This window comes from Nicotiana sylvestris, chromosome 2 (genome assembly GCF_000393655.2).
Source record: "Nicotiana sylvestris chromosome 2, ASM39365v2, whole genome shotgun sequence".
Lineage (NCBI taxonomy): Eukaryota > Viridiplantae > Streptophyta > Magnoliopsida > Solanales > Solanaceae > Nicotiana > Nicotiana sylvestris.
The window spans coordinates 176,098,454-176,106,532 of record NC_091058.1 but is presented as its reverse complement, the minus strand read 5'-3'; positions in this window follow the sequence as shown (position 1 = coordinate 176,106,532).

The window sequence follows — 8,079 nt, the reverse complement described above, 5'->3', positions numbered from 1 at the left end:
AGTACGGTGCAACCTTTTTCAAGAATATTATATGGATTTTTTCCTACTCCAGGTATGTTAAAGCTAAACTCTTTCTTCATTTTGCATGATCTCGTAATTACACGAGTTTGATAACGAGTCATAAAGAGAAATTCATATCCCGGAATTTATGTATATTTTCCTAATCTCATAAATTACAGAATTCTCCTTATTAGGACTTCAAATTCAATTGAGTATTTCCTTCTTCCAGTCAAGAGAGTAAAGAGTTTATATATACAGTATTATAGTATTTTCATTACCATCGAGCTATAATCGATGGGCAGGCCCCTATTGGGCAACCTATAACAGATGATAAGATATATACCAAGCTTACTGTGGCCGAGCGCCTATGAGCGAGCCCAGTTGGCCGAGATACAGAGCCTAGAATGGTCGAGCGCCTGTGAGCGAGCCTACTACGATAGAGCAGTTATATATATATACCGAGCCTTATAAGGCCGGACAACTATTTTGCTTACTATATTAAGAGAGTTGAGTCAGTATCAGCAGATAAGCATATCTTCTATTATCATTGACTTCCAGCTGCTTTCAATTATTATATTATCAGTTTAGTTTTAGCTTTTAGTAAATTACCTTACATACTTTGTACATTATGTTGTACTGACGTCCCTTTTCTTGGGGCACTGCATTTCATGCATGTAGGGTCAGACAGACAGACGGGTAGACCTCATCATTAGGTATTGCCCGAGTTCAGCTTGATCGGTAAACTCCATGTCCTTCGGAGTTGCGGGGTCTAGAGCTTTATGTACATCTTGTATATATATGTATATATGTTATTAGTTGGTCGGGGCCCTATTCCTATTACAGTATATTCATCAGTAGAGGCTTGTAGACATATCCTGTCAGTTAGTGCAGTATATCGGGCTTGTAGGCCTTGTATGTATATTTTGTTGGTTTGTCAGTTGTAGTAGTTATGACGGCCTTGTCGGCTCAGCATTATATTGATATTTAGTCAGCCTTCACAATTGTCTTGCAATGTGGCTCATGACCAAAGTATGACATTACATGTTTAGACTCCCTTAGTAGCAAGTTGGTACACAAGGATAGGTGAGGCACCAGGTGCCGGTCATACCCCCAGGTTCGGGGCTTGACATAAAATACCTGGCACCATTCTTGGAGGGAACTCTGTTTGGACCCTTCAAGTCAGAGTGTATATGATATAACTTGTCTCTGGTCTTTTGCTCGGCCTTCTTGCTGAACTTTACCCTTATCGATTTACCAAACACACAATGCTCACAAAAATTCAAAACTGTATTTCTATATCCATTCAGCAAATTCTGCTTACTCAACAAAGACAATCCATTATCACTCATATGGCCAAATCGCAAGTGCCACAACTGAGACAGATTCAGATCACTTTTTCTAGAAGCTACAGTAGCTTCCCCTTCAACTACACAGGCCTAAATATATACAATTTAGAATGTAGTTTACCCTTCATGAGTACCATGGAACCTTTACATGCTTTAAGTATTTCATTCTTGGAGTGAAATTTATACCCTTGATCATCCAAAGTCAAAAGCGAAATCAAATTTCTCTTTATCCGAGGAACATGCCAACACTCAATGTTTCTGATAATTTCGTCAAACATTCTCAATTTGATGTTATCAACCCTCTCTACTGGTAATGGATTATCATCTCCTATCTAGACAGTCCCACTCATTTGCTTGTAAGTTGCAAATCAATTCTTGTATGGACACATGTAGAAAGTATCACCAGAATCAAGAACCCAAGAATTCTTCCCATGACTAGAACTCACAGTACAAACTTCCCCTACATAGTCACTATCATTAGAATTATTGCAGTGTCAACAATATTTGCCGAATTATATATTTTCTGCTTCCCTCTTTTCTCCTTCAGCTTAGGACAATCTGTCTTGTAGTGACCTTGTTCCCCACACTCATAACAATGTTGCTTCCTTGCTCTAGACTTTGATCTGGCGGTTGACTTTTTCCTGTTAAAGTCCTGTTATTGTGTTCTTCCTCTAATCACAAGACCCTCACCCTTAATTCTGCTATCTAGAAAGCTTTTTTCCAACTCTTTAGATTTTAGTGCATTACTAACATCTTCCAGTGAAATGTCGTCTTTCCCATATAGCAGATCCTCACTCAAGGCCTGATCCTCACTCTCAATTTTGATAGCCACATTCTTTAGGTCCATTATAATTGAATTAAACTCTTCAATGTGAGTTTTAACAGGTGTACCTTCATTTATACGTAGATTGTATAAACTCTTTTTCAGGTAGAGGCGGTTTGTCAGCGATTTCTTAGAATATAGATCTTCCAACTTCTTCCATGCTATTGCTGCAGAAGTTTCTTCAGCAATTTCCTAAAGAATGCTATCTGTAATGCTCATGAAGATCGCACTTAAATCCCTCTCCTTCAGGTCTGTCTTCTCTATCTCTTCACGAAAATCCTCATCAATTGCCTTCCATAACCCTTGTAACACCAAGGACGATTTCATCCTAATCTTCCATAGACTGAAACTAGAACCGTCGTCAAATTTCTTTACTTCGTACTTTGTTGATGATGATGAAGACATCTTAACCTTAGATTATATGTAGAAACCCGAACCTTGCTCTGATAGTAATTATTGCGGAATATCGTGCGTTAACTAGCACACAATCCCATACAAAGCAAATAGAGAAGAAAAATCAACATAATGATTTAACGAGGTTCAGCTAAGCCTAATCCTCGGGGCAAAACAGAGAGTTTTTCACTATGAATGAGAAGAAAGGCACAGTACAATCTCTAGAATCTCCAACTACAACCCCTATATATAGATCCCAAAAGGTCCCAAACATATAAGAGAAAGGTTTCCCTATTTGACAAGGACTATAGGTTTTCTTTTCCCAATTCTATTAGGACAATGTGTTTTCCTAAGCCTATAGAGATTACGAGTTTTCTAAAAATACAAGGAAATAATTCAAGTCACAAAATAATACTTTTCTTGCTACATCAACTATTGGGGTGGTATTAATTTCATCCAAAACAGGAATAGAAGGAAAAAAAGTCATTCATTATTAGAGTGAGTAACTGAGTTTTCAGGGCAAGTTTAGGGGAAACCTTATATATTTTTCCTATATATATCCCAATAACAATAACTTGAATGAAAATAACGGTTACAATTTATTTACACTACAATTCAAATCTAAGTTCCGACTAGACAGACAATTTGATTTTGATTTGCAAGGATAAAGTACGGGAAAGTGTACAAGTGATACATTAGTAGTACCCTAGAATTTAGCATGTTTATATGACTTGTTCATGCACATATAAAAAAAATATTGGTAGTTTTTCTGTGTGTGAAAAGTAGGTTAATCCTTTTTGTGTTTGGTACGAAAGAAATATTTGCCAAAAAAGATAATAATGGAATGTGCATCAACGTTGATACAAGTAATAAGTGACAAAAATTGCATGGAGTGTCTCCAAATGCGACTTGTCTAGGTTGAATGTCTCTGTTATTGACGATATTTAATAAATAAACTCCGTCTCTTTCTCTTGTGTGCCAAATGACATATTTGCCTGTTTACCCTAAAATTCGAGTAACAATTAAATTTATATTGTGGTTGTAAGGATATATGATTCAATCCAATACCAATTGATAAACAAAGGGTTAAATAGATAAATTAGAGAATAAAATAAATCAAACAAGTATGCAAGCCAAATCTTGACCTCGACCTGTGGTAGTCTCAAGGTGTGATTGTATTGGTAAAAATAAATATTACAAGTGGATTTATGTGAATGGCTGATAAGACAAGACACATAGATCATTAAGAAAGCGACAACTGGAGAAATACATTAAAAAAGACATGAGTCGTAACAGATACGAGAAAATCACCCATGAGAGGAGAAGATATTGTTGTTCAAGTTTAAATAGTTACATGAAGAGGTACTGACAGAATAAATCAAGACAGTAAAAAGGAAAGATTCATGAATCAGCCATTAATGAGCGTGAATGATCTCAAACGTTATAGAATCTTCGTGGATAGTTACGATTGCCAATTATAACGTCTCATTAATGTTATTAATGCTCATAATGATTTGGTCATTAAAGGGGAAAGACGTTATACTCATAGATTTCTATAAAAAGGAAAGATATATCATTTGTACAAATACGTTCTGATTATTATTGGAATACAATTACTTTCTTTTGCTTTCTATTGATTACTTTGCTATTTCATATTTTACTTTCCTTTCTCATTTCAAGAATATTTATTTTCTTGATTATCAGTAACCCGAGTACTTCTAAAAATAGACTTTGATCGAAATTCCTATTTTTTGGTTAAACAAATTGGTTCCGTTATCGAGAATTTGATAATCTTTTCACTTTTCAAATTCATTTTTCTGTCAAAAAATCATGAGAACCAGCTGAACCAACATAATTAACAAGAGAATGCCACCCTAATCCCTTTACCTCAAAATTCTCCTCGACACTCTCGAGACAACTGACAGATCAACATCACATGTGAATAATCAACAAGGGGTCGATAAAAATGTTGATGATGCATTGAAGCAACTAATTTCAGAACATATGAACAATGCTCTTCAAGCTTTCGTTAGCAGATTACCAACTGTACCACCAAATCCGCCTCTAAACAACACCGCAACCATAGAGAATCCACGTTTAGGACTTGCTAATTCGGGCAGCGAAAGAACACCCAGCGAATCTCGTGATGGAGGGTCAGGTATCCCAATTAATTTTGATTTACAAAGTTTAGTACTAATGTGCACGGTGAAATCTGGGAGGCTGATTTCTCCTCGACTGAATACCTCGAAGGGTGATCCCGGAAGCTCGGGATCTCGAGCCAGTCACTTCCCTCAAGATCAGAAGGTACCCTGCCAAGGATGGTGTCGACTAAAGCCCCGACAAACGCAGGAATCTCCCGAGGAATGCACCCGGCGTCGATCAGGTCTATTTAAGCGGCTCGACATCAGCCCACGCGTATATCGCAAGGCTAGCCGGTTGTCCCATCCTATTTCTTTTATCAAGTAACGTATCTTGTATGAAGTTGGGACTTCCCCCTCTCTATAAAAAGGGAGTCGCTAATACCCTGTAAAGGTAGAGCTCCAACCATTCTACTCAAGTGCAATAATATCTTCTCTCTCCTTCTCCTCTCTAACTCGCTTGCCCTCACTGGCTCGAAGCCATGTAGCTTTTATTGCCTTCTTGCCTGTTCTTTGTTTATCACTTGGTACTGGCCCGAAGCCACCTTATATCCATCGTTCTCTTTTTGTTCTTCATTATATTGCTTAGTATTGGCCATAAAAAGCCTTGTTTGATTATATACTTAGTTGTTATCCCATTCTCCACTATCCCCGATAGCTCGAACTTGACCCTGTCATCGACCCCGAGGTCCCCCAATAACCAGACCTACACCCGGGCAGCAGGCCCTTCGGTTCAATTACTATCTCGTTTTAGCTTGCGTTCCTTCATTAAACATCATATTATTAGCATCAACTGCTCTAGAAACTAGCTCGGGAATATATCACATGTTATTAGAATCCCATTTACAAATTTAATTGTTATTACCATTTTCACGGTAAACAGTTTGGCGCCCACCGTGGGGCTAAAAATAATAGTGATTCTTTTCTTGCTGGTTTCATTGCACAAACACACATTATCTTTCACACTTTATCTTGTCCAAGATCCTTTGATTTCAGGTCAAAATGTCTGGCTCGGTAAACGGAGTTGAGAACGACAACCTCAAAAATCACGGGGAAAATGGCGTGGCTATCCCGGCCGCTGGAGGACCACTACAGAATCTCGATAACACGCCCGGACCAATTCTAGCAGACACGGATTCACAGGACGCACATCAAGTCAATGAAACTTCTCACACCGACAGGAGCATACGACACAACAACCGACAGGAAGCTCAGAAAACCCTGGCCCGGGAAGAACATGAAGTTAGCCTTCATGTTATTTTTGAAATGTTGCAGGTACAACAACTGGCCATTGCTCAGTTGCATAGCCATCCGAGAACTCCCAGCACACCGGCACCAGAGATAGCTCCCCCTGCCGAGCAAGTACCCGAAAGATCAAGTAATAATGGGTCGGTGGCTGACCCCGCCATAGTGAAGATGCTCGAGGTCCTCACCAAAATGAGTGAATCAGGTGAGAAAATGATTGCGGCCAACGATAAAAAGGTTGAGACTTACAATTCTAGGGTGGATCAGATCCTGGGAGCACCCTCGGTCCTGAAAGGTTTGAATTCAAAGAAGTTCATACAGAGGCCGTTCCCCGAGGAAGCGGCCCCAAAGCCCATTCCTTAAAAGTTCAGAATATCTTAACTCCTTAAGCACAATGGTACCACCAACCCCAATGAACACGTCACTGCCTATACCTGCGCAGTAAAAGGCAATGATATAAAAAATGACGAGATCGAGTCCGTATTGCTGAAAAAATTCGGAGAAATGCTTTTGAAAGTGGCCATGATGTGGTATCACAACTTGGCTCCCAACTCCATGTATTCATTTGCCATGTTAGCAAACTCCTTCATAAAAGCACATGCTGGAGCCATCAAGGTAGCAACGAGGAAGTCTAACATTTTCAAAATCAAGCAAAGAGAGAACAAAATGCTGCGAGAATTCCTATCCCGCTTCTAGATGGAACGGATGAAGCTGCCACCAATCTCCGATGACTGGGCAGTGCAGGCCTTCACCCAAGTCTTGAACAAATGAAGCTCGATGGCTTCAAAATAGCTGAAGTAGAACCTAATCGAATATCCAGTCGTGACCTGGTCGGACGTCCACAACCGGTACCAGTGAAAGATCAGGGCCGAGGACGACCAACTGGGAGCCCCTTCGGGCTTAGTGTACCCAAACAAACTCCGGGTAAAAGAATCAAAACTAAACAAAGAAAGGTACCAGCCGTACCTCGAAGATAGAAGGAATACCCTAAGGCGCAACCTACCTCACAACGATCGAAGGAAAGATCGAGGACCCTTGAGGGCTTGTCAACAGAATTGGGTTCGATCGAAACATAGAGCCAACAAACGCGCCCCACTTATTGAAATACAACATCAACGTTGATGTATTAGACATCATGTTCGCTATCAGCAAGATCAGAGACGGCAAGTGGCCCAAACCGATACAGTCAGACCCTTTACAGAGAAATTACAACTTAGCATGGGAATTCCACAACACGCACGGTCACAGGACCGAGGATTACCATCAACTATGAGAAGAAGTGGCTCGACTGCTCAACAAAGGACACCTTCGGGAATTCCTCAGCGATCGGGCCAAAAATCAATTCCGAGAGAGGGAGGCAACCAAGAAGAATGAGGCAAATGAGCCGCAACACGTCATCCACATGATCATGGGGGGCACCAATTCCCCGCAGGAACCCGTAATGAGTAGAAAAAAAATATCCATCACAGAGAAAAATGGACTCGGGGATATAACCTCAAAGATGCCCTCATGTTCAGCGAAGAGGACACCGAGGCCCTATCTCAACCCCACAACGATGCCCTGATAATCTCCTTTCTTGTAAATTCTTTTCAGATAAAACGTGTACTCGTGGATCCAGGTAGCTCGGCCAATATCATCAGGTCGAGGGTGATAGAACAGCTCGGGCTGCTCAAACAAATCATGCCCGCCACTCGGGTCCTCAATAAATTCAACATGGCGAGCAAAATAACGAAAAGAGAAATCGTCCTTCCGGTTACAGGGGCCGACACAACCCAAGACACCATATTCCATGTCATCGAGGGAGATATGAGTTATAACGCCTTATTTGGGCGGCCATGGATCCACTGCATGAGAGCAGTACCATCCACCCTCCACAAGGTAGTGACATTCCCTATAAAGGACAGGATCAAAATTGTCTATGGGAAACAACACATGGCAAGGGAAATGTTCGCTATACACGATGTGGTACCAACGCTCATGCCTCAGCCCCCGAATGAAACAACGAGCAAACCAGGTCTCGCCCCCGGTCGAACTTGACAAAGCAAAGCAGAGACCCACACCGCATCTCCACCCCGGGCAATTATAATAGACCAACGCCAAGGCATAGCCGACATATCTTGTTTCAAGGTACGAC